Source organism: Spea bombifrons, chromosome 1, assembly GCF_027358695.1.
Source record: "Spea bombifrons isolate aSpeBom1 chromosome 1, aSpeBom1.2.pri, whole genome shotgun sequence".
Classification (NCBI taxonomy): Eukaryota; Metazoa; Chordata; class Amphibia; order Anura; family Pelobatidae; genus Spea; species Spea bombifrons.
This window is the reverse complement of record NC_071087.1, coordinates 78,342,873-78,369,989: the sequence shown is the minus strand read 5'-3', so window position 1 is coordinate 78,369,989 and position 27,117 is coordinate 78,342,873. Positions and strand designations below refer to the sequence as shown.

At 40.7% G+C, this 27,117-nt stretch overlaps 1 protein-coding gene and 1 long non-coding RNA gene across 2 annotated transcripts in view; one reads left to right on the top strand and one right to left on the bottom strand.

Moving 5' to 3' along the window:
• KISS1R (KISS1 receptor) overlaps positions 1 to 27,117 on the bottom strand; it is a 71,906-nt gene that overhangs the window by 12,326 nt on the left and 32,463 nt on the right. The window lies entirely within an intron of this gene.
• LOC128492140 (uncharacterized) lies at positions 3,742 to 21,132 on the top strand. Its single transcript, XR_008354067.1, has 2 exons — positions 3,742 to 3,805; positions 21,085 to 21,132. It is a non-coding gene; the product is annotated as an uncharacterized LOC128492140 (long non-coding RNA).

The following is a 27,117-nucleotide window of genomic DNA, read 5'->3' as shown; positions in this document are numbered from 1 at the left end:
TTTAATAGTAATATAATATTAAATATCAATCATAGTATACTAGTGTAGACAACTACTAGTGTGTTAAAAATTATAATGAATAATATTATAATTCATTTTAGCTAGCTAAATTAGCTGTATTACATTAGCTTAGCGTGCTTGAGCCATCCTGTCAGGTAGAAAATAAAGTTAATTTATCCCACATCAGTCCACTACTACCCTTAAGCTTAAGCCAGCAGTTGATAAGAAATTATTAATTATATTAACATAAGAAATCCCTCATAATTATTATTAATTAGTTAATAATTTAGTTAATCATTTTTAATTTTAAAATTAAGCTAATCTTGCAGCAGCAGTTCTTCTACGATGCAGCCTTTGCGTCAGTCTAGTCAGACAAGTAGGTCAAGCTCTCGGTTGTTATTTGGGGAATCGTTGCTTGAATGATCTATGTCATCCAGTAAAGGAAAGGCACCAATAGCAGGCAGTAGTAGTGCTTCTATGTTTTTTTACGGAAAGCCGAAAGCACAAGAACCACCACTGAAGTTAAAGGGTAGCACAACTAGTACTACTACTAGCCCAGTGAGTAAAATGTGCCTTTTGCCCACAGCAGCATCTTCCTCTTCCACGAGCAGCATGCAAGGTGCCAAGCAGAGCACGTTTGGCCGAAAGTTGGCCACCACCACTAGTGCTGCGCCTGCTGTTCCCATCACTACCACCACATCATTCAATCCTAGCACCACCTCTAAAAAGGCATACTTTTGTAAAGACAGTTAGAGAAAGAGCTACAAGTAGTGGAACTCCATCTGGCGAGGTACCAGAGGAGCATGAGACTGAGAGGCAAAGTGCAGAGTTAGGCTCTGTTCTTCCTGCTAGTTCTATTAAATTAGTAGTCATGATATCAGTCTTAGCTCCAGCCTAGCAGGTATTTCATTTGATCGGGCTAGGAAGTGGAGGAGAGAATAGAGGAGATGAGTGGTCAGGAATCAGATTCCTCAGGGAGCAGTCTACGAATGACTAGTGCACGATTTTCCCCTGAGCCTTCACCTTCTCTGCTACTACTATCATCACCACCACCACCAACAGCAAAACCTACCAAATTTAGTAGAATTTAAAAAAAATAGCAGTGCTGCTACCATTTCTATGGCCAGTACTACTGTTTGCATTGGCACAGTTAGCAGTGCCACCACCAGTACTGTAACTGTGCCAATAAGAAGAACGACCACTGTTAGTGTAGAGAGCCTAGAGACGATTAATGTGCCATCTGCCAGTGTTCACAGCACTAGTCCTGCTGCTGCTCATCCACCCAGAGCAGTAGAAGCAGCACCTAAAAGTCCAATTTGGGAGCACTATGAAAGTGTAGAAGAAGGGCGCTATGGAAAGTGAAAACATGATGCTAATTAGCAGAGTGAAGGTGTCTGGACATTTCATCAGTGCTGTGATGAAGCATAATGCTGTGTTATTGGGGAAAGAGGCAGAAAACGTAGGGCAGGCAGCATAGCTGGTGGCCGTGGTACTACTACAACAACTAGTACCATCTCCAGAGAGAGTGGAATAATCCCAAGACCTGCTTCAGAGCCAATAGCATCTACAGCTAGTGTTGGCAGCCAAACACCAAGGCAGGTTGGAGCACTGCAACATGTCCAGCCCACCCTGAAAGAATTTGGGGCATTCCACTCCAGGAGGTCAATGCCCAAACATCAGGCCAATAAAATAACCCAACTTAGTGGTCAGTTCATTGCTGTTGGAGGTACATCCTTCTCAATGATTGATGGCAGTGGCTCCACAATACACAGTTCCCTCACGTTCCACTTTCAGTAGGAATATTGTCCCCTCACTGTATTGGTCCTGTGTTTCAGCAGTGAAAGAGGAGCTTTCCAAGGCTGATGGTCAGTGTGTACATTTCACAATAGATTTATGGAGTGCACCTAGCGGGCAGCATGCCTTTCTTTCCTTGACACTGGTGGCAGCCCGGTGAGTCTAAGGAAGCTGATGCAGCAGGCTACCGATCATTCCTTCTCCATGCACAAGTGATGGATGAAAAGCATACTTCCGAAAATATTCTGCATGCACTGGGGAGCTGAATGGGGACAGCAATGACATGGGGGGGTTGAAAGGGGACAGAGGTGACACTGGGAGGGGCTGAATGGGGACAGAGGCGACACTGGGGAGCTGAATGGGGACAGCAATGACATGGGGGACTGATTGGGGACAGATCCGGCTTGCCATATTAAATTTTAAAACAAAGTATTAAAGTAGCGCCGGCCAGGGGCATCAGCACCCAGCGGCCGTTTAGATTAAATTTCGGGCAGCCTGGGGGGCAATTGCCCCCTGCCCCCCGGCCCAGCCCACCCCTGCCTTCTACACTCAAATACCTTTCAACAGTCTCGAATTTCCCGGATTTTTGGGGATTTTTTTCTGAATGTCCCATTATTTGGATTCTGTCCCGTCAACTTCGGTAAGTATGCAAATGTTTGTAAAAAAATTAATGTAATAAAATAACTTTAATAATATAATACAAATAAATATAAGAAATTAAACCCCTTATTTTTAATAACACTCACTAAATTTAAAATGAGATAATAATATAGATCTTTAACCAAACCGGTGCACTACTACTATCCTTAACTTTACATTAACCCAATAAGTCTAAGCTTATTTTGAGTTTTTGTCCCACATTCTTCCATACGCATACTTGCCAACAGTCCCTAATTTCTCGTGACAGTCCCGTTTTTCCCCTCAGTCCTGTCAAATTTGGGTTGTTGGAAAGTATCCCAATGGTCTCCCCAGGCGGAGTTTCGCCATCAGGAGTTAAAGGTCTGTACGAGCTACTCTATTGGTCGCCGGCAGGGAGCTCCTCTGCCAGGAGTCGCTTGCACGGACCTTTACCTCTGTATTCCTTCACCATCAGGAGTTAAAGGTCCGTACGAGCGACTCTATTGGTCGCTTGTACGGACCATTAACTGCTGGAGCAGGGAGAAAAATGGTCTCTCCAGGCCGAGTTTCGGCACCAGGAGTACTTTAAAGGTCCGTTTGAGCGACTCTATTGGTCGGGGGCAGGAGGCTCGTCTTACATCAACCAATGAAGAGCAGCTGCGACCAATAGTTGTTTGTACAGACCTTTAAAGGTCTGGCGCCAAAGCTGCTGCATACCGTGTTAACCCCCGTATTAACCCCTTCTAAAAAAAGAAGAAGAAAAAAACGAACACGAAGAATGTAGACGAATATTTGCCCGAACTGAACAAAGGAACGGGCAAATATTTGTGGAATACGAAGATTTTTTCCCCACGAAGACAAACAAGAAGAGTTGGCCGGCCCCCAAGTCTAGTAATTATTCGGAAAAAAAAATGTTGGCGTGCTCTTCTTTCATCCAGCCCAGATAGCTCTAAGGGCACAACACAGAATACTCAATGGGGTAAAAAAGAACCATAGAGCAACAGTTAAATGCTAAATTCTAAGCACTTGTTTGAGGTTATTGCTGCCAAGGGAGGTTCAAGCAGTTATTAAATACAAGGGTTCACTTGAATGTTTAATGGGTGTGTTCAATAAAGACATGAACGATTATCATTGTGTGCAATTACCGTATTTCCCCATGTATAAGACATTTTGTTTACCTCTGTGTTGCTCAGCAGCGTCTCTTGTTCTGTCAAGGAGACACAGGAATCCAGTGGAGACACAGGAACCCGTGGAGTCACGTGAACGTACATCAAATCACATGACTCCGCTCTGTTCCTGGTCCCCTGGGCAGGACAAGAGAAGTTCACCCAGAGTTCGAGCAACGCAGAGGGAAACAAAGTCTGTGAGCGGCACCAGAAGAACTGCAGTTCAGGTAAGGGTGGGGGAGGGTGTATGAGTCTGCCTGAATAAGGGAATTAATGAATATGTGTGTGTGCGATAGCATGGATGTGTAAGTAGGGGGGGAGGGCACAGGGAGCCTGAAAGTGATGTGCATGTGTTGGCTGCTTGTGCATGATAGGAGAGTGATTGTTATATTAAATATACATGATGTTTTATATATATATATATATATATATATATATATATATTAAATATACATGATATACATGTTGCTAACAGCAATAACACTCCTATCATGCCCAGACATACCCAAATTCCAGCACAGCTAACATCACACTCATCCTGGAACCTGGGCATGATAGAAGTGTAATTTTCGAGAGCCAAAATTCCTATACATGGGGAAATACGGTAGCTTAAGCACATTGTGTTTGTCTATACAAACCTAGATGTAGATCAGATCACATTTTATGATCAATTAATGGAGAAAAACAGCTAATTCTAAAGGGGTATTTTTTTTTTCTTGTTCTTGCCACTGTATTGTATGTTTGCACTAAATGACCAGAGCAGTTTTTTGTGCTTGTGCTATGACTTTATTCAACTCTGATTGCCCACTAACTCATTTAGTGTACCCCACACATTATATATAGTTTTTTTCAGCACCAGTAGGGCCTTCATTTGAAATAATAATTACCGTATTTCCCAATGAATAAGACGCTCCCATGTATAACACCTTAATTTTGGGGTCCAAAACTTGAAAAAAAGTATTACATAGTTATTGTACTCAAGTTGTATTTATCATAAAATGTATACTCATCCTCATCACTCCCATCCATTAAATCCCCTAAATTAACCCTAAAGACCCCATCAACCATAACTGCCCCTAAATTAACCCTAAAGACCCCATTAATCATAACTGCCCCTAAATTAACCCTGAAGACCCCATTAACCATAACTGCCCCTAAATTAACCCTAAACACCCCATTAACAATAACTGCCCCTCAAGTAACCCCCTACTTGCCTAACTTTCAGCAGCCCAAATATACATTTTTTTACGTACTGTTAGATGAGTTTATTAGCCAAATGGCCACTATAAGGAAAGGGGCGGGGCCAATAATCAGTGTGACTGCAGGGAGGGACTGGGAAGTAGTAACTGCAATCTACAACCACTGTATAAGACGCACCTAGTTTTTAGACCCCACATTTTTTTAAAAAACATGGGGAAATACGGTATATATATATATAAACCATCTTTTAGTATGAAAAATATCTAAAAATGTGGGGAAAATTGGGAAAAAAGGAACTATTTTCACCTATAAAAAACTGCAAATGGAAAAAAACTCCAAAAGTGTATTTAGGTATTTGTCCTGTTTTTGGAAACACCCGATATGCCTGGTATTTTCATTTATTCTGACACTTACAGGGTTAAATATGAATGACGCGCATCGCTGTTTCTAAACAAGATTTTTTTTAAAATGTAGTATGCTGGGACTGGTGCCCCAATAGCGGCCAGAAAAAGAAAAACTGGTAAACAAAAGTATATTTTTTTGAAAGCTGACATCTTAAAGCATTTTACTAGGGGCATTTTAACACTTTTGTTTTAACCATTTTAGTGCCAGTCGGTCCTAAAATTGCAGTAAAATTTCACTTTTTCATTTTAACAAACCCATTCTACCAAAACACAGTATTTCAGTAGTTTTTTTCCCCTAGCTACGTGAAATTACTAAAACAACTTGTGATTTGTATTCAGAAATACCCAATATGCATTGGTAGGGTATGTCTCTTTGGCACTGTGGGTTCACAATTGGAACATGCGCATTACAGTTTTCAAACATATGGATATGTGGATATGTGAAGAAACAAAATAGGTCTTGATTTGTCTTCAGTGATACCCCCTGAGTACAGCAATACCCCACATGCACATGTTTCTCAGACATTGTGGAGTCAAAACTGGAACATGCACATTTCAATTTTTAAACTTTTTTAATATATTTTTATATGTATAGCTATAAGGTCACTTATGACAAGTTTAGGCCACTGACATTGATCAGGGAGACTGATCAATAATCAGTGACTTAAAATGTCACTGACAAGTAATCAGGTAATAAATATGTCTTTTTATTAATCATTTGTGTATTTTTTCATTATTACCTTAGATTACCCTTCTCTCTTTCTAGGGCAGGGTCATGCAGGGTCTGCCATAATGATCAAATCACTCCTATTGGCCAGGAGTGATCTGATCATCATCAGCCCACTTTTGATTGGCTCTACAGCAGTTTTTAACTGGTCCAATAGCCATCAAACAGAGGTGGAAGTGCAGTGGGGGCTGGGTTGCCACCCATCCCAGTTAACGAGACAATCCTGGAAGTTTTGATTACTGGACATACTTCTTTGTGTCCGTAATCCATCAAAGGTTCTTGCTAGTGGTTTTCATATTTTCATGGTATTCAGGGACCAGGTTGCACATTAAAATCACTCCATACCGTACGTCAGTAGACAGTGATGTATTATTAATATTGGTGCTATAGCCAACCCAGCCTCTGGCACCTGAATGTCACATTTTTCTCATTAGTGTCATCTATATCCTAGACTTGCTAAGATGATACTGTTTTTCATTTCTTTTCCTTCAGATTTCACTTTTTAAAAAAAAATAGAATGATGATTTATAACAGAAGGAAAAAGCTTTAAAAACCTATAAACAGTATAATAATAATAAAAATAATTGTGTATTAAATTGTCTTGCATTGGATAAAAAATAGCATTTTGTTATCTTCCTCTCTCTATATTTCTATCAATCTATATATTCATACACCTATCCACATCTTTCTTTATTTTCCCTTATGCAAATGTTACTTCCATTCTATGATGTGGGCACGATTAGTCTTGTGAATGGCATTGTTTGAGTAGAATTATCTGGTGTTCAGTGCTTAGCTGAAGTAACAGAAATCCGTGCTGGCAAAGCCAAGGCTCTGGGCTCCTTAATATCAAAATTGCCCTTGGTATTGCAGTAAGCCTGTTAGCATGTTTAGCTGGAGAAATGTTTAAGAATAACTATAGTTAGGGAAATTATAATTAATCATGTTCAAAATGTACCTAAGTTCTGTGTTTAAATAAATATTTCTTTCTCTATATACATATATATGTATACACATAATAGTATTTCTTCACACTGTATACGTATACAGGGTGGGCTCTAATTATTTTTATTATAAATATTACTAAGGAACATAACAAGTTTAGGTGTATATCAGTAGTTAATGTATACATAGTGGTTTCATCTGCTTGTCAGAACCCATACATTTCTGAAATCTAACCAAAATAATTCTGTGATGGAGACCCGTACTAAGGATGAGTAGCTCCCCTGTGTAGGTCTTCCTAGCTGTGAATTCACTAGGCACTAGAGCCCTGCGTGGGACTGTTTTTTTAATCCTGCTCCCGCTGATTTTGTGACCACTCCCGCCTGCTCCCACCACATATGTGGTCAATCCCGCCTGCTCCCGCCACATATGTGGTCAATCCTGCCTGCTCCCGCCACATATGTGGTCAATCAAGCCCATCCTCTTACCTGAACTGCAGATTTCCCACGCAGTCCCGCGGCACACAGCTTAGTATTTGCACACAGCCCACCTCAGCCCAGTCTCAATAGAGGGTCTCTATTGTAGTCTTTAGGGAAGATAGTAAACACAGGCGGTTCCCTGATTTCTGGTTGAAACCTGCTGAATATCAGATCTTGGTGCAAATACTGGCCATGGAGATCTCTGTCCTGTAAGTCCTGACCTGATGGAGAATAAAACACCACACATAAACCACCCCCAAAAATGCAGGTGCCCCAAATCTGCATCCAAGCTCCCCAGTTTTTAGAGCCTCTGGTAATTGGGGAAACGTGGCACTCTGTAACAGGAGGAAGTAGTCCCAATGGACCCCCTGTACCCACCTCCAAAAAACCAGAACCCCTTCCATGTACCATAGTCTGTAGGGAGGAGGCTGGCACCCAGGCCCCTGTAGGAGCCCAGGACATGGAGCTTTCCATGATAATTTATACACAGAGAACTAGTTGAAATACAATATTCTCCACTCCTCCTGTCCCATCCATGGTAAAAATTCCGGCCATCTGACTGGCATCATTTCCTCTGCTGTGAGATGTGCTTGTATACAGAAAACAGGTTTCCCTCGGGCCCCCCTAGTGGGGTAACCTCAAACCTCCCTGGATGCCTCCCTCGTCCTGAAACAATATATTGATCTGAAGCCTTACAGGGGCGCGACACCTGCTTGAAGTTTTAGCAGACAGCGGAAGATTTACAGTCTGCCAGAGAGTTCCAGGGGAATGTTGCTGTCATGCGGTCAGTTGTAAGTTGTGGTGTCCCACAATTCCTGACGCAGCCAGCATTAGGGGTATGAGTTGAAAAACTGTGGGATAGACGAACATAAAGGGGCAAACGTATAAAACGTCGAAGGAAAATAGGGAGCTCAGTCTGGCTGACAGTTTATCAGGCAGGGGAAGAAGAACAAGATGTTTTGGTGGGGTGCAGATGGTATAGTCAAAGTGATTCCCTCCTTGTTCCATAGTTCAGCAGACATGTGAAACCTTGGGGCTGTCCAGGTCCTTGGGGCTGTCTGCGTCAGCATTTTTTCTTGAACGGTATTGGACTGTTAATTTAATGTCATTTAATGTTAAATGATTGCAGGGCCAAACTGGGTTTCCCAGTCATCCCGTGCCCCTAATATGCACAGGGTGGCTTAAACATAAGAGGGGACTGGGAAGCTGAGAAAGGCACTTCACCGTGAATCTGCCATGGCCCCCTCCCAAACTCAAACCTACACCCACAGGTCTTCAGTCTTCGGGAGTTACCTTGACATTTCTCCCATTTCAGAGGGAGCCTAACACAGCAGGAGACCCCAGATGGGTTGACTTTGAAATTAGTCAGTACATGCAGTTCACCTATGCCAGTCCCAAATCAATACCATGAACAAATTGGTCATGCAAGAGCCGCAGTCACCAGGTGAACCTCTGCCTCTTCTGCGGAACATACCCGCCACTGGGGAGAAGCAGCAACAGCCCTGTCTCCCTGGAGTCCTCTCAGCTGCTGTAGTGAAGGCAGAGAGGATGGGGTGCAGATAGTATTGCCACAAATTCTACAAATGTTTGTCTGCAACATTAACTATTAATTACAAACCTCCATGTAAACACTTTCTCAGGCTGTACGTATAAAAGAACCCTTGTTATAGACACCTTCACCTCTGTAAGACTGCTTTCTTTAAATATCACACCAGAAATCAAAGTATTTTTATTCTATGTATAGTGCAAGGTGTTTGCAATACCTACATGTATTTCAGTTGACATATTCTTAATGCATAATGAACCATATTACTCAATATGAGCACTAATTAGGACATCCAGTTGTCACTATGCTTCAGAATTGGAAGGTATAAATATAATATAATATAAAGTAGATTAGTAGAGTAGGTCTACTCTAAAAATGTAGGCTATGTCCACCTAACTCACTTTCTTATATCAGAGTGATTGTATCATAGGCAGCCTGCAGGGGTAAAGGATGGGGGGGCAAGAAGGCAGTTGCAATTTCCTGAGCAGCTGGAAATACTCTGCCCTCCACTAATAGTTGTACCCTGATTTCCTGTTTCACAAGGGTATAAATATTAGGTAGCACATAGGCCCAATTCCCTTAGCCATTCATCACAATGGGTAAGACCAAGAAATACAGCTGTGATGTGCGGCAAAAGGTTGTTGAGCTTCGCAAAAGGGGAAGCGGCTCATAGCAAAAATAGCAAAACCATTGAAAATGCCCATTTCCATCATCAGGGCAATAATTAAGAAGTTCCAGTCAACTAGAAATTAATCAGCCTGGAAGAAGATGTGTGCCTATATCATCTCACTGTGAAGAGGGTGATTTGAGTGGCCAAAAATCTCCAAGGGCCACAGCTTAAGCTGCATAAATGAGTTGCATCTTGAGGTCAGAAAGTCTCCAAAACATTTCTGATTTCAAGAAAAAACCTCTACTGGCATCCAAAGACAAACTCAACTGCTCAGATGAAACCAAAATAGAGCTTTCTGGCAATAAACACCAGAGGTGGGTTTGGCGCACACAGAGAGATAGCCATATGAAAAAGTACCTCATGCAAACTGTTAAAAATGATGGTGACTCTTTAATGTTTTAGGGCTGTTTTTCTGGACCTGGGTATTTTGTTAGGATACATGGCATCATGGGCCATGGTTGTGTCTTTCAGCAGAACAATGTTCCAAAACATATATCTAAATCAACACAAAAATGGTTTACTGACCATAAAATCAATGTCCCACCATGGTAATCCCACTGCACTGAAATGAACTCAATAGTGGGGTTACTGAAGAGAAGAGTCCACTAGCGTCCACCTTGAAATTTGAAGGATCTGGAGAGATTCTGTATAGAGAAATCGTCTCAGATCCCTTGCCATTTATTCTTAGACCTCATCAGACATTATAGGAGAAGACTCAAAGCTGTTATCTTGGCAAAGGGAGGTAGCGCAAAGTTGTTACATTTTGTTATACCGTATTTGCTCGATTATAAAACGATCCCCCAAAATCTGAATATTAATTTAGGGAAAAAAAGAAAATGCCTGAATATCAGATGACCCTATAGGAAAAAAGTTTTACTAGTAAATGTTAATTCATGTAAACTATGTAAACTATTTTTTTAATAAAAGCTATGATTGAGAAAAATATTTTTTTTGTTTTTATTTCCTTTTATTTTCCAACTTGCCCTCCAGTTATGCACATCTGCCCCCAGGCAACGCGTAGGCAACTTCCGCTGCAGCCGGAAGGAGGTGTGGTTAGCAGCGGGGGTTGTCTGCGTCCATCGCGCAGACTTTCCCCGACTGCCCCGGCTACACAGCAGGGAGTCGGAAGCACCGGTAAGTTGGGGTGGTCAAATGGGGGGGGATAAGACAGGAGGATCCAGGTCCCCTGCAGCGCTGCGGGGGATCTGGATCTTAGTCTCATAGTCAGAACTCTAATCGAGCAAATACAGTATAATCTGTGCTGTGTTTTCAATTGATTGACATGCATGAGAGCAGAGTATTTTTGTGTATTTTTTAAAGAAAAGATCAATAGGTTAAACAATAAAGACAATTTCAGTCTTCTTTTTTACTCATATTTACCAAGGGTGCCAATATTTGTGTATGCCCCCTCAAAGGCTGGTGTCCTTGCTCCCCTACCATACAGAGTTCCATCTAACATTCACTCACTTTAGCACCATACACTAAAACATACATATACATATGCTAACACCAAATACTAATAGACACTCATGCTAATAATATATGTTAAAGTTAATGTGCTAACAACACACCCTAACAAGATACAGCAACAAGTATTCATACACTATAAGGATATACTCATACATAAAAACCATATGCTCACACATGCTAACATGTTATGGAATCCAAAACAAACATATCTATAATACACTAACATACATACACACATACACACACACACACACAACATACACTAACACACACTGGCCACATGTTTCAGTATGCAAATGTTACCAAGAAATATAGCACCAAGAAATTAAGTAAATGTCAGATCCATTAATAGGTATTTAAAAGTGATGTTTAGAGATTTTAGCTACAATGTGTTTCTCAAAGTTAAGTAATTTAAAGATGTCTTTACTAGGTGACTTTACTAATCATGCACTTGTGGTATTTATAGCGGTACTTACATGCACCACCAAATATGGAAATTAGTGAACATTGTAGGTCTGTTTACACTTGTTGTTTTATATTAACCCCTTAACGACCTTTGCCGGTTCAGGACCGTCACGGAAAAACGGTCACTTAACGACCTTTGACGGTCCTGAACCGTCAAAAAATTAAGTAAGCTTAGAAAGCGATCAACGATCACTTTCTTCGCTTAAACGGCGTTGCTGTAATGCCTCGATGTCGAGGCATTCAGTAATGCCGAGATCGACATTGAGGGCCATGTCTGGCCCCTCCCCGGGGCGTCAACAGCCGCCATACATTGTATGGCGGCGGACGCCCGTTTTAAAAGTGTTTAGGAGGCGATCAACGATCACTTCCTAAACTTAAATGGTGTCGCTGGAAGGCCTCAATCAGGAGGCATCCAGCGACACCAAACACTTACCTCTGGATGGACTGTGACCGCTCCAGAGAGCGGTCACAGCCGCCGCTGCCGCTGATCTTCGCCATCAGCAAGATGGCGGCCGCCCTGTAAAAAAAACAATCAAGTTTTAAAAGTTCGCTAGACGGTCTCCAGACCCTCTAGAGAACTCTGGCTCCACTTGCAGGTTGAATACAGGTACTGCATTCAACCATGCAAGTCAATGGAGCCCAGCTTTCTAATCACAATGTGATTAGTAAAATATTCAAAAAATAATAAATAAAAAAAATGGAAAACAAATTTTAAAAAAAATGTGCTAACATTTAAAAATAATTATGCAGTGATGTCACTAGAGGAACCATCCAGTACCAGCAAAATGTGCAAAAAAAAATATAAAAAAAGTATTAAAAAAAATAATAAAATAAAAAAATAAAGTTTATTATTTTGAGCAAGTGCTAAAATTTCTCAAAAATCTCAACAAAGAGTTAAAATAAAAGCACTTCAAATACCCAAGGGGTGTCTATTATAAAAAAAAAAATGGCTGATGGTGTAAATTGGAGTGGCCGAGCTCAAAGATAGGGCATAGGTACAGACTGACCAAAATGGAGAAAAAAGCGCACTTCCCAAATGTGGCATTTTAAATCTCAAACAACACAACAAACCCATGAATGTGGGGTATCACTGCACTCAGGACACATATTGGGGGGTTGTTTCACAGTGACATATACCAGCAGCTGTATAGCTATAACTAAAATACAATTTGTGTGAAAAAAAATTATAAAAAAAATTACTATTACAAAGTTTGACAAAGTGTGGTTGTATAATGGGTGCATGGAAAGGGTTAAAATAACAGCATTTGAAATACCCTGGGGTGTCTAGTTTTCAAAAATATATGGTTTGATGGGGTTAAATTGAGTTAACCGGCTTCAAAGATATTCCAAAGAGGAGATGGAGGCAGAATGACCAGATGCTAAAAGTCTGTGTTGCCTCAAAAGTAGCCTTTTACCAGCCAAGGAATCTAACAAACCCATGCATGTGGGGTATCGCTGTACTCAGGAGATGTTCCTGAACACATATTGGGGGGTTGTTTGACAGTGACATATACCAGGACCTGTATATCTATAACTAAAATACAATTTGTGTGGAAAACAATTTAAAAAATTACTATTACAAAGTTTGACAAAGTGTAGTTGTATAATTGGTGCATGGAAATGGTTAAAATAACAGCATTTGGAATACCCTGGGGGTGTCTAGTTTTCAAAAATATATGGTTTAACCCCTTCGAGACAAAGGCTGATTTTACTTTTTGTACCCTTTGTGACAATGGCCTTTTTAACATTTCTGCGCTGCTCGTGTTTAGCTGTAATTTTCTTCTTTCCCGTTTACTGAACCCACACACATTAGATATTGTTTTTTTCAGGACAAGAAGGGCTTTCTTTAGATGACATTGTTTTGATTGTATCATATTATTTACTATTAAAAAAATTATAAAATATGGTGAAAAATTTAGAAAAAAATTACTGTTTCTAACTTTTAGTTGAAAAATCTTTTACTCATCTATAAAAGGTAATGAAAAAACCTGCTAAATAGATTCTACTATTTGTCCTGAGTTTAGAAATACCCAATGTTTTTATGTTTTTTTGCTTTTTTCTACCCATTATGGGGCAATAAGTACAGGTAGCGTTTTGCTATTTCAAAACCATTTTTTCCAAATCAGGTAATTCTTCCCCCCTTGTGCCATTTCGGGTATCTTTGAACCCGGCCAATGCAATTTACCCCATCAAGTCATATATTTTTGAAAACTAGACAGCCCAGGGTATTTCAAATGCTAGTATTTTAACTCTTTCCATGCACCATATCTACCACCAGTCTTTGTCAAACTTTATGGTAGTCATTTTTTTGCATTTGGTTTTCCACACACATTTTAATTCAGGTATGAATTAAAATGTTCTCGTATATGTCACTATCACAAAACACCCCAATATGTGTTCAGCAACATCTCCTGAGTACAGCGATACCTCACATGAATGATTTTGCCTGGCTGTTTGGGGGCAAAAGGGCCACATTTGGGGCATGCGCTTTTTTCAATGTTGAACTTTGGCATTTGGGGATCCACTGCCCATGCCCTATTTGGTACATCTTTGAGCCGGGCCATTTCAGTGTGCCCAATAAACCCATATATTTTTGAAAACTAGACACCCCAGGGTATTTCAAATGCTAGTATTTTAACTCTTTCCATGCACCATATCTACCACCAGTCTTTGTCAAACTTTGTGGTAGTCATTTGTTTGCATTTGGTTTTCCACACACATTTTAATTCAGGTATGAATTAAAATGTTCTCGTTTATGTCACTATCACAAAACACCCCAATATGTGTTCAGCAACATCTCCTGAGCGGAGTGATACCCCACATGAATGATTTTGCCTGGCTGTTTTGGGGCAAAAGGGCCACATTTGGGGCATGCGCTTTTTTCAATGTTGAACTTTGGCATTTGGATCCACTGCCCATGCCCTATTTGGTACATCTTTGAGCCAGGCCATTTCAGTGTGCCCAACAAAACCATATATTTTTCAAAACTAGACACCACAGGGTATTTTAAATGCTGGTATTTTAACTCTTTGCATGCACACATTTTACCACCAGCATTTTTTCAAAGTTTGCAGTAATATTTTTGTGTGTGTATTTTTCCCCCACACACCTACTTTATGTATGAATTTACAGCTCCTGGTATATGCCGCTGTCACACGACACCCCATAATGTGTTCAGCAACATCTCCTGAGTGCAGTGATACCCCACATGCATGGGTGTGTCATTTTTTGGGGGAACTAAAAGGCCACATTTGGTACGTGTGCATTTTTCTAATTGGAAATTAGATGTGTGGCCATCCTTCCCCCCGTGTTAATTGGGACGTTGTTGAACCTGGCCCATTCAATTTACCCCATCAAATCATACATTTTTTAAAAGTAGACACCCCACGGGCATTTAATATGCCAGTATTTTAACTCTTTCCATGCGAGAATTGTTTTAAGCTAATATGCTAACTTTAGGACTTGCTCACAAAAATATATTTTTTATATATATATATTTTTTTTTATTATTTTTTTTTAAAAAAATTTTAACATTTTTTTTCAACTTGGAGGTTCCCCTGATAGTGACATCAGTGGGAAATGATTTTTACATTTTACTGTTTTTTTACTATTTTTTTCTAATTATTATTAATTTTATTTTATTTTTTAATTTATTTTTTACTAATCACACTGTGATTAGAAAGCTGGGCTCCATTGACTTGCATGGTGAATGCAGTACCTGTATTCAACCTGCAAGTGGAGCCAAAGTTCTCTAGATGGTCTGGACCATCTAGCTAAATTTTAAAATTTGTTGGTTCCTGTTACAGGACGGCGGCCATCTTCCTTGATGGCGAAGATTGCCGGTAGCTGCGGCTGTGACCGCTCTCCGGAGCGGTCACAGCCCATCAAAAGGTTAGTGTTTGGTGTCGCTGGATGCCTCCTGATCGAGGCATTCCAGCGACACCATTTAAGTTTAGGAGGCGATCGTCGATCGCCTCCTAAACGCTTTTAAAACGGGCGTCCGCCGCCATACAAAGTATGGCGGATGTTGACGCCCCGTGGAGGGGCCAGAGATGGCCCCTTCGTGCCGATCGCGGCGTTGCTGAATGCCTCGAGGTCGAGGCATTCAGCAACGCTTTTTGGGTGCAGAAAGCGATAGTAGATCGCTTTCTGCACCCGTTTAAAGACGTGCCGGTCCTGGCACGTCAATTGTCGTAAAGCACATGCTTTTCCGTGCCGTGCCAGGACCGGCAATTGTCATTAAGGGGTTAAATGGGTTAAATTGAGTTAACCGGCTTCAAAGATATTTCAAAGAGGAGATGGAGGCAGAATGACCAAATGACCACCTGAATTACGCATGCCCCAAAAGTAGCCTTTTACCAGCCAAACAATCTGACAAGCCCATGCATGTGGAGTATCGCTGTACTCAGGAGATATTCCTGAACACATATTGGGGTGTTGTTTGACAGTGACATATACCAGAACCGGTATATCTATAACTAAAGTACAATTTGTGTGAAAAATAAAATAAAAAAAAATACTATTACAAAGTTTGACAAAGTGTGGTTGTATAACTATTGCATGGAAAGGGTTAAAATAACAGCATTTGAAATACCCTGGGGTGTCTAGTTTTCAAAAATATATGGTTTGAATGGGTTAAATTGAGTTAACCGGCTTCAAAGATCTTCCAAAGAGGAGATGGAGGCAGACTGACCAGATTTGTTAAAAAAGGTTTGGAAATCATAAAACGCTGCTTGTACTTATTGCCCAATAACTTACAAAAAACAGCAAAAAAAACATAAAAACATTGGGTATTTCTAAACTCAGGACAAGTAGTAGTTTTTTACTTGCTTTTTTAGGTGAGTAAAAGATTTTTCAAATAAAAGTCATAAAATGTGTTTTTTCAATTTTTCACCATGTTTTTTTTTTATTTTTTTTTATAGTAAATAAGATGATATGATCAAAATAATGGTATCTGAAAGCCCACCTTGTCCTGAAAAAAACAATATATAACTTATGTGGGTACACTAAATGGGTGAGGAGAAAATTACAGCTGAACACAAGCACTGCAAAAGTATTAAAACAGCCTCGGTCCCACAGGGTACAAAAAGAAAAAATGAGCTCGGTCCTTAAGGGGTTAAAAATATTTTTTGGGGCACCAGGAACATTGTTTATGTTAAGAAAAACTGCAGGGGTTACTTAAGATTGTTATGAAGTCAAAGAGGATGTCTCTTGAAAAAAAAATATTCATGTTATAACTGGTTAAGATTCTGTTTTAACAAACTCTGTTGCTCCAAAGACTCAGGTCATTTGGTAAAGTGGGCTGAGATAACAGCTAGTATAAATACAAATGTCTATTATACAGCTATTTGAAAACATTATATTATGGAAAAATTAGAGCAATTAAAAAAACAGCTGTGTTTTTAAAAATGTATTTTTAATCTGATACTAGTAACAAAAGGTTGTGACCCCTTAAATTGACCCTAAAGCAAAATGCTGCATAAGAGAATCACAACATGATAAATAAAGAGTCTTAAAAATGTTGGTAAAATGTAAACCCTTTAATGACTAGCACAGTGAATAGATTATAAGACTACAAACCACTTCTCTGCCTAGGCACATCTATGATCGTTAAAAGAATATTTCACATTCCCTAGGAACAGAAACAACCTTCACCTTAAGACAGAAAATCCTTGCTGCAAATTTCATACCAGCATGCTACAAAATCTTTTCATGTTACATCAGCTAGATTTGCTTCCCCAGGCAAAGTATTGTGCTCCTTTGAGTCTGCTGGGCAGCGAATCAATGACATGGAAATTAGATGAGAAACACATATACTCCTAGTCACGTACTTTCTATTAAATGGGGGCTTTAGCTAAAACAATCAATTTCTGCAAAGAGGTATACATTGCTGTAAAGCAGACAACCCAGAGTATCTCAGCGGGAGCATTTGGACAATTTTCATGCAGCTGTTTGACCACCGATCACTGCCAAAGTTGGCCATAGAAGTAATTTTCTGAGCCTTTTTTTTCATCAACACCCCTGTGTTGCTTAAGAGTTTTTTTTTGTATAGCAAAGAGATTCAGTTGCATTTCCCGATTACAGAAATACCTCACATGCATAGGTTTGTTTGGTTTTCTGGACATTACAGGGTACAAGTTGAAGCGTGCATGTTACTGATTCCAAACATGAAGCTTTCACATTTTGCTTTAGTGGCCCTATGTCTCATTTGGGCCTGTTTAGCATGCCCCTAATTTAAAATGACCTCATAAAAGTATATATTTCTGTAAAGCAGACAATTCAGAGTTCTCATGTGCATTTGGACAATTTTCATGCAGCTGTTTGGCCACCAATTGATTTTTTTCACCAAACACAAAACTTGTAGCTCAGGATTTTTGCACAGCCTGGCGTGGCTCGAGCCTGAGCCACCAATACAGTCTCTCTTCCTGGGCATTGGTTCAAGAAATTCTGGCATGTTCTTCAAGAGGGGTGTGCTGGATCGAGGTAGTATTCTCGTAGATGGCTGATAAGATCCTTTTGTGTAGCTAGAAAATGTTGTGGGGTCCTTGGTCCTCTGCCACAGGTGAAAATTTTCTGGAGGGAGCATCTGCCCGTTCTGACTCCCGGGTCTGTAAGGTGAAATGAATAAAAAAAGGTGAAGTATAGAGCCCCTCGTACTTCACATGGCTGCAGTCTTTTGGCTTTTTTTGCAGATATTCAAAATTACGTTGATCAGTGAGTATCAGGAATGGATGTTGAGTCCCTTCCAAATGATGTCTCCATTCTTCTACAGCTACAAATTTTCGGCCTCCTACACCTAGGGGTGTTCATTTACAAGAGTAGAAGGCGACTGGGTTTCTTGGACCTTGACTTTGCGACGCTTGATGCATCTACCTCTACAATAAATGGAAGATCAGGTTTATGATGAACCAAGATGGGTGCAAATCCTGGAAAGTCTCACTCCGTTTAAATTGACACTTTTCTAATCTGGCATACAAGCGGTGTGTGCGTAGTCGTTCTACTACTTGGCAGACAAGTTTGTGATGGTAGAAAAAAGTAGTAGAAAAAAATTAGAATATCATTGAGATAGATCACTAAAAATGTATCAAGCGGGTCACATAATATGTTGTTCAAAAAGTGTTTGAATGTTGCAATGGCATTACCCAAATCATAGGGCATACAGTGAAGGAAAAAAATATTTCATTCCCTGCTGATTTTGTATGTTTGACCACTGAAAAAGACATGATCTGTCTATAATTTTAATGGTAGGTTTATTTGAACAGTGATAGACAGGATAACAACCAAAAAATCCAGAATAACGCATTTCAAATAAGTTATGAGTTGACTTGCATTTTACTCAGTAAAATAAGTATTTGACCCCTTTGCAAAACATGACTTGGTGGCAAAACCCTTGTTGGCAATCATAGAGGTTTCTTGTAGTTGGTCGCCAGGTTTGCACACATCTCAAGAGGGATTTTGTCCCACTCTTCTCTGCAGATCCTCTCCAAGTCATTAAGGTTTCGAGTAGCCAAACCTCCATAGATTTTCTATGGGATTAAGGTCTGGAGACTGGCCAGTGTGCTTCTCCTCGAGCCACTCATTTGTTGCCTTGGCCGTGTGTTTTGGGTCATTGTCATGCTGGAATACCCATCCACAACCCATTTTCAATGCCCTGGCTGAGGGAAGGAGGTTCTTACCCAAGATTTGACGGTACATGACCCCTTTCATCTTCCCTTTGATGCTGTGAAGTTGTCCTGTACCCTTAGCAGAAAAACACCCCAAAGCATAATGTGTCCACCTCCATGTTTAAGGGTGGGGATGGTGTTCTTGGGGGCAGCATTCCTCCTCCTCCTCCAAACACGGCGAGTTGAGTTGATGCCAAATAGCTCGATTTTGGTCTCATCTGACCGCAACACTTTCACCCAGTTCTCCTCTGAATCATTTAGATGTTCATTGGCAAACTTCAGATGGGCCTGTACATGTGGAGGCTGTAGAGGTGTCTTGCTGTCGGTATGACAATATGTAAACAAGCACAATGGATTCAGAAAATATTTTCTTTTTTTTCATTTTCAGGCAATGAATATACTGTATTTGCTTGATTATAAGAAGTCCCTGATTATAAGATGACCCCCCAAAATTTGAATATTTAGAAAAAAGAAAAAGCCTGAATACAAGAGGACCCTTATAAAACATTTTATTAGTACAAACTATTTTTTCATATTTAATAAAAAAAAGCATTTCTTGTTTTTATTACCTTTTATTTTCCAACCTGCCCCCTTCAGTTATGCACATCTGCCCCTTCAGTTATGCACATCTGCCCCATGGCTTGCTACTCTAATATGCCTTAAACCCCCTATATGCCACTCTGCCTCCTTGATATGCTTTATACCTTCCTATATGCCCCCCCAACTTACCGATGCATCCCAAGACTTCTCCCCGTGCTCCAGACTCCCTGGTGTCAAGTAGGGGCAGCCGGTGGACATCTGCACAATGTGCACAGACAACCTCCGGCGGAAGTGTCGGGTATCAACGGAGGTTGTCTGTGCACATCACGCAGACGTTCACCAGCTGCCAGACAGGTCTCCAGCAGCTCTGTGGGGGATCCTCCTCTCTGGCAGCCGGTGAACGTCTGCGCGCTGCAAGTAGACAACCTCGGCTCCTGCTGGCCGGTACTTCCAGTGGGGGTCATCTTGCGCTGGCGCTTCGTGTCAACAGCAGCTTAAGTTGTCTGCACGAATCGTGCAGATGTCCACCGACTGCCAGAGACGAGGATCCAGGTCCCCTGCAGCGCTGCGGTGGATCTGGGTCTTCTAGTTACACCTCTCTTTAAGGTCTGATTATAAGATGACTTTGAATTTAAGACGAGGGATATTTTTCAGAGCATTTGCTCTGAAAAAAACTCAATTTATAATCGAGCAAATACTGTAGCATGATACTGTATCATTCGGTTAGGACAAAATTGGGAGCCTTATGATTCAGAAACAACATTCAAGGAGCAATTCCAAATTGGAAGGTTCCTAACACCTTCTGGACTCACCTTTTGCCTACCACAGCATCATCTTACGTACAGGTAACTTAATGCCAGAAGACTGAAGAATGTTTCTCTTGCATGTCTGCCCATGGAATACCACTATTATGTATGAAATATGTGTGTATTGTGTACTGATGCAGCAGGGCTAGGTCAGGGGGTCAAGTAAAGTTCAGTGGGGAGAGTGAGGGGGTATATAAGGTTAGGGGAAAGGGCGGTTCTGGGCTGTTTGATGTGCCAGCTTATCCTGTGTTTTTGTCCCTCCCTTTATTTTGAGATGTTTCATGTTATTATGTTCCTGATTGGTGTAATTTACTCTGTTTCTGTTCTAGGCATTTTGTCACAGCCGGGGGCGGTAGCTTGCCAGGTAGCTGGGGGGTGTTATGTGGTTATTGCCACTGGTGTTAAAGTGTCGGTGGGAAGTTCCTGGCTGGGCATGTTGGCTGGGACCTCGGGTGGGGGCAGGGTGTCACGGGATGCCCTCCCATAAAGTGATGCTTACAGTTCGGCCCCCGGTTGGTCCTGGCAAGCTTAGGGGTGTTCAGTTGTATTTGGTTTTTGGTCATTGCCGTGTTAACACACCTCTTTTATGTTCACAGGTTGCGTGGCAATGATGTTAATAAATCGGCTGTGGCCTTTTCATCCCACATTGGTGTGTGTGTTTTATTTGGGGGGTTAATTGGGTATGACATAGCCCGTGAGTCGAGGCTAGTGCTGTCATGTATATAAACAGCATTCCCAATAATCAGGACAACAACCAAGTCTGGTTTCCCTTGCAAAAATGCCACTATAAGCAGACATGTTTGTTATAAACATTTTTTAACAATGCTGGATTAGAGAATGTAGGTCCACAGTGTATCAATATTGAAGCATTTCATCCTTATGTTTGTTACAAAATGCTAGCTGGAAGAACACTACCATTAGATTGCAAAAATTGTAAGAGGAATTATTAGTGTAATGCAGATATGTATATAAATATGCTTTCTTTTTTTGCAGGGAAACAGGGCTTGCAAATGAGCATAAGAGGCCCTTTAGTATTTTGCATGAACTATTACCACGCTAAACACAAATCAGTAAAAAATGTAAAAAAACAAAAAACAAAACAATAGCCACTTTGGAAATAAAACAATTAAGCTATAATTTAAACATACTCTAGATATTAAAAATACACTTCTTCTTTAAAGACAGAACCCACTATATAATATACACAGAAACCATGTAACATTGATTGATCCAATAAACGTACTGCCATGAAACCTATTTTTTTAATCTAGAAGAGTGAAAGCAAATCCAATAATATTATATTACCTAACCATATCTGAAATCTTGATTGACTCTCAGTTGATGCACACAATATCACTACTAGCCATGGTAATGTAATAAAGTACTGAAAGTTTGATGACATCAATAAAATATACAATTTATGCAAATGATCCTCAAAAATGAAGTTTAATATATCTTCAAAATGAAGACTAAAATAGTGGATAAATTAATTTTTGATTGGCGTTTCACATCAAATTATGGTGATAAGTGTTGAAATGTACAATGAAACAGCAATTTGTGGATATGAAAATGTATTTGTAAATTTACCAAAATATAGCAGATTGGCTGTGGTTAATCACATTCATTTTACAGCAAAAAAAGAAGATGTGTGGTGAGGAGGACAAACAGAGTAGGATAAACAAGATGTACAGAATGGCTTTTGGTGGCATCCTTGGCCACTGCAATGAAGGGCTAAATGTCTTAAACATCCTTTGGAGTGACACACATGTCTCTTCACCTCTGCCCATCACTGACCTGCAGGGTGTAGGTATTGTTAATAAATAATAAAGTCCTCTCCTCTCTCTAGGTCCCCCAGATAAGTCGAGATTAGGTCTATCCAGCATTTTTGGTGGAAATATAACACTTCATTGGCACTCATTTTTAGCCCAAGTAAAGAAGCAAGCTGTCAGGAACCTCAGGATTATAACCAGTGACCCCGAACATGGGAAGTAATTATCTTGTCTGATTACTGTCTGCCCATGTCCGCTGTCATCCTTGTTCCTGACACACATGTTCTTTTTGTAATATGTGTGTTTGTTAGCATAAGTGTGTACGTGTATTAGCATAAGTTTATATGAGTGTGTGTGTTAGCATGTGTGTGTATTTGTAAGCATGAGTGTGTCAAATGTGTATCAGTGTGTATGTTATTGGAGGGGGTGACAACAAGGGGCTGATGGGGACACTTGACTTTGCCTGCCCCCCATACCAAAGATACCAGCCCTCCCCTGGTGTGTGGTATTAGAGTGAGTGTGTGTTGATGCATTGTGTTAGCATGTGAGAATACACAATGCTATTTTTACTTATTTGTCCCATTTTAATGTTTCAGATCTTCCAAAATGTTAATAGAAGACAAAGACAACATTATTAAACACAAAAATTGCAGCTTTTAAATTATCATTTAAAAAACCCCTAAAACTAATAACTGGTTGTATCACCCTTGGTGGCAACAACTGCAATCAAACGCTTAAACAATAACTAGCAATGAGTCTTTTATGTTGCTGTGGAGGAATTTTGCCCAGAGGGCCATACGTTTCACTTTAAGGGATCTTAAGCCTCTATGGCAATAAGGCTCAGGAACACTGATTTGCAGCAAACTGTGATTTATTTGCTGGTGCGTTCAACACAAAATCAGAACGTAAAGACAAGCTTCCATAGGAGCCATTGCTGTCTATACTTTGCTTGTCCAGTTTGACCACCCTAAATACTCACTTCCCTGACTGGCCAGACCCAGCTAAGCCAGGCTATGGAAACCTCCCCAGGACAGAACACATGGGTTCAGGCAGGTTTGCCACACTTGGCTCTGGGATCTTCTTCAAGGGCTCTCCCTGTGAGCACAGGAGAACTTCCTCTCCTCAAAACAGTCTCTTTGATTGTCAAGTTCCAGGGGGTTTAATGCCCAGCACCTGTGCCTAATGTAGGCTTAATCAAAGCATCTAGTCTGCAAAAATCCTGGAGTTAGAGCATTGGCCTACCCTGCTCTCTAAGTGGTCCACCCCTGTGGCCCAGGGATAGCTACATACACAACTGGCTATTGTAGTTATGTTGCATCAGTATATACTACATCTGCCTGCTTAAAAAAGATTTAAACATTTACATCCAGGGGGCTGCCAGCATTCTGTAAATCATCACCGCATACACAACCTATTTTAACTTAACTGTGGTGGAAATGCTCAATGCTACACAGCAAAGCCAGACATTTTCTAACATAACCACACTCAGTTTTTACTGAAAATGAAGGAAAGGGACCTCAGTTACACAAATAGACTAATACAGTAGTTCAGCTGTCTAAGTTAAAGACAAATAAGTCAATAGGGCCTGATGGGATACACCCCAAGTTATTAAAATAGCTTAGTGGTGTGCCAGCCAAACTGTTAACTGATTTATTCTACCATCAGGTAGAAGTCAGGCCTGTGAGTCTTACATCAGTAATGGATAAGATTGTTGAGCATCTCAAGGTTTCAAGATCAAAAACAATATGGGTTTACTTCAGGAAGGTCTTATTATTTAATTATATTAAAAAAAAAATATTTTTGATTGGGTGACTAAAGTAATTGATCAAGGTGGTGCTGTAGACAATGTGTCTAGATTTCAGTAAGGCTTTTGAAACTACCCCACATAGATGCCTTATTAATAAACCGAGTTTAGATTCAAATATTGTTGAATGGATTAGGCAGTGAAAGACAACATAGGGTTGTAGTCAATGGAGTATATTCAAAGCAAAGTCTTGTTTCCACTAGTGTACCCTAGGGATCTGCACTTGGATCCATTCTTTTTAATACTTTTATTAGTGCTATTGCAGAAGGTCTTGATAGTAAGGTATGTCTTTTTACTGTTGACACAAAGATTTTTAACAGGGTTGATGTTTCTGGAGGGATAAGACGAATGGCAAATAATCAGTGGTCAGCAAGGTGTCTGTAAATGGACACCTGTGTCCGCCACAAAGAGCTCCGGTGTCCACAACTGGGACCATGGGAAAATTAAAGCGTGCCTTACCTAGGCCTGTGACATGTTCTCTTTAGACAGTCTTCTCTCTTCACTGTGCCACGGATGTGTAATTGTGTGTGTGAGCATGGATGTGTAATTATGAGTGAGCAAAGATGTGTAATTGTGTGCGTGTTAGCACATATGTGTAAGTGGGGTGAGGAGTGTGTTTGTGTGCATGTGTATGTTCGTCAGTTTGTTTACATATGTGTGCCAGTGTATGCACAAACAAGTTGTTTGGAGGCAATGATGGCACAAACCAGCTGTTGAAGTTGGGGGGTCTTGGGGCAATTTTTGCACCAGGGCCCTGGGGTTTCTAATTATGCCCCTGTACTAAGGTGAACCCATCTGGTCCTGGACACTTAGCCTGTGGGGTGGACTTTGCTGCTGTCTCAATTTCTTTTAATCCTCTGTTGACTCAAGAGAGAAACAGTAATCTTCTGATAACCTTGTTGTCCCAGGAGTGTAAATGACGAGATAAGAAAAGAGCATCAATTATTGTATAACGGTTGTATGTGAGGGAATAAAATGTGAAGTCTAAAACAGAACGGTGTTGGGTTCTCCATGTGTCTATTAATTGGAGTAGACATTTAACTTTTTTTATTTTAACAAAAGGGATGCAGGACCTTCCAGTAGAGCAACCAAGACTAGGATCTAATGTCATGTCTTAATCTCCTCCAAAAATGGTCAATAATCAGCCAATTTTTATAGGAGATGGGCCAAAAAAGGGATTTGTTTTTTAGGGGCATAGACACTGGCTAACATAACCTTTTGTTGATCCATGAAACCTTTAAGAAAATTGCCCCTGTCCTCGGGATCCCTCCAGACACCCAGTAGTTGAAAGGGAATAGGTTTGTGAATCATAATTGCAACGCATTCAGTTTTAGAATTGGGGAACTCGATAACTGTATGGAAATATTTATTAACCTAAACTCTTTAACAACTGAGTAATGAGTTTCCTGAATAAAAGCAACATGTTTTCAGGGACTGCAGTACGTATAATGCTTGTTGAGGTCATTCAGAGATGTAAACTTAGTGAGATTTAAGGACATGAGGAATGGAGTCTGGAGGGCAGCTAGAGGCACGTCCAACACACCAACTAAACGAAGTAGAGGACAAATGTCCAAATAAAAATACAGATATTGCAAATGTTAACGTAACAAACTGTAAAAACATGTAGGTGGTCTCGAGTCAAGACCACTGATCCAAGACAAGGTACCCTCAGGTTATTCTTTCGACCTTGGTTGTCTAGATCTTTCAAATGTGTAGTTAGATGTAACAACATACTTGCCTGCCCAATGAGCTGGCCAGTGAGTGTATCCACTGTATTGCAGATTTTAGAGTTTTAATCTTCCAAGGTAGCCATGCGGTCTCAAATCTGGTGCATATCTGCTTTGATTTCTGATCCCTTCGTTCATTTGGTGCGTCTGTGACAAGCAGGGTCCGAATGCAAACCTGTTCTTGTGTCCTCATAGAGCACGCTGTTCGGGCTAGTGGGAGGTTAGGCCATCTTAGAAAGAGAGTCCCTGGTCCTTTAAAATACGAGTTATCCGACAACTTTTCTTTGGTCACCTGTGTTTTAGGAGTCACAGGTACTTTGTCTTTGTTTGCCCATGATGTATACATTTTTGTATTTTGACAAAGGCTCTGAAGGGTTGGATATATTGCTTGCCTTTTTTATGGTAAGTCAACCATTTAATAGCTTAGGATAATAGGGTAATGGCTAATTAATAGAATTTTCACCAAGGGAATCTACGAAGCATTGTTTTTAATGAAAAAATTATGCTGTCCTCCACTCATCCATTCTTTTTAATACTTGGTTTTAAAAATGTCCACTGTGAAACATGTTTGTGCTGTCCCAGCAAATAATTTAGGTAAACTGGAAAAATGGTCAGAGCTGTGGCAGCTGACGTTTAATGTGAATAAGTGAATAAGTGCAAGAAAATGCACCTTAAGTAGAGCAGGGCCGTAGGAAGGGTGAGAGAGGCACCTCCAGGTGAGTAAGGGCAGTGTATGTGTTACTATGCACTACCCACTAACAAAAAGGCAGAACGGCGGACTGCTAGTAGTGAGCTGAGCGGGGAGCAGGTGTTGGAGTGTAGCAGGTGATGAGCAGACCACCGGAACGGCAGGAGGTACGGTTCCCAGAGACGTGAGCAGTAGTCACCGGATTGGATGGTAAACTACAGGAACACCGTAGCAGCAGGCCAAGGGTTAACAAAGGCACTGAGCAGGATGTCAGACACACCGTAGCAGCAGACCAAGGGTTAACGGATGCGCTGAGCAGGATGTCAGATGACAGGCACACCGTAGCAGCAGACCATGGGTTTATAGGTGTTGGGAAGTTCACAAGTAAACCAAAGCGCCAGACCAGGGGTTAAGAGGCAAAAGGAAGTTGAGGTCAAAATCCCAGTCAAAAGCCGTAGAGGCAATCCGGAGGGTATGAGGATGGGCAGCAAAGGGTACAGGGTCAGGAAGGATCAGCAACAGGCAGGAAAGGGTTAACAGGTAAATTCAGGGGAAAGCAGGGAAACAAACCGCCAAGTTGCTTTTAGAGACTCCAAACAGCAACTAAGCACCATGTAAAAGGTGTCCAATATCCGTGACGC